Source organism: Arachis duranensis, chromosome 9 (genome assembly GCF_000817695.3).
Source record: "Arachis duranensis cultivar V14167 chromosome 9, aradu.V14167.gnm2.J7QH, whole genome shotgun sequence".
NCBI classification, from domain to species: domain Eukaryota; kingdom Viridiplantae; phylum Streptophyta; class Magnoliopsida; order Fabales; family Fabaceae; genus Arachis; species Arachis duranensis.
The window spans coordinates 82,681,806-82,682,074 of record NC_029780.3 but is presented as its reverse complement, the minus strand read 5'-3'; positions in this window follow the sequence as shown (position 1 = coordinate 82,682,074).

Genomic DNA, 269 nt, shown 5'->3' with positions numbered 1-269 from the left:
GTGGCCCAAAGCACTCTGTCTTCCAGTATTACCACCGGATACATACATGCCACAGACACATAATTGGGTGAACCTTTTCAGATTGTGACTCAGCTTTGCTAGAGTCCCCAATTAGAGGTGTCCAGGGTTCTTAAGCACACTCTTTTTGCCTTGGATCACAACTTTATTTCTTTCTTTTTCTTTCTTTTTCTCTTTCTTTTTCTTTCTTCTTTTTTTTCGAATTTTTTTTCTTTTTTTTCTTTTTTTTTGTATTCCACTGCTTTTTCTCG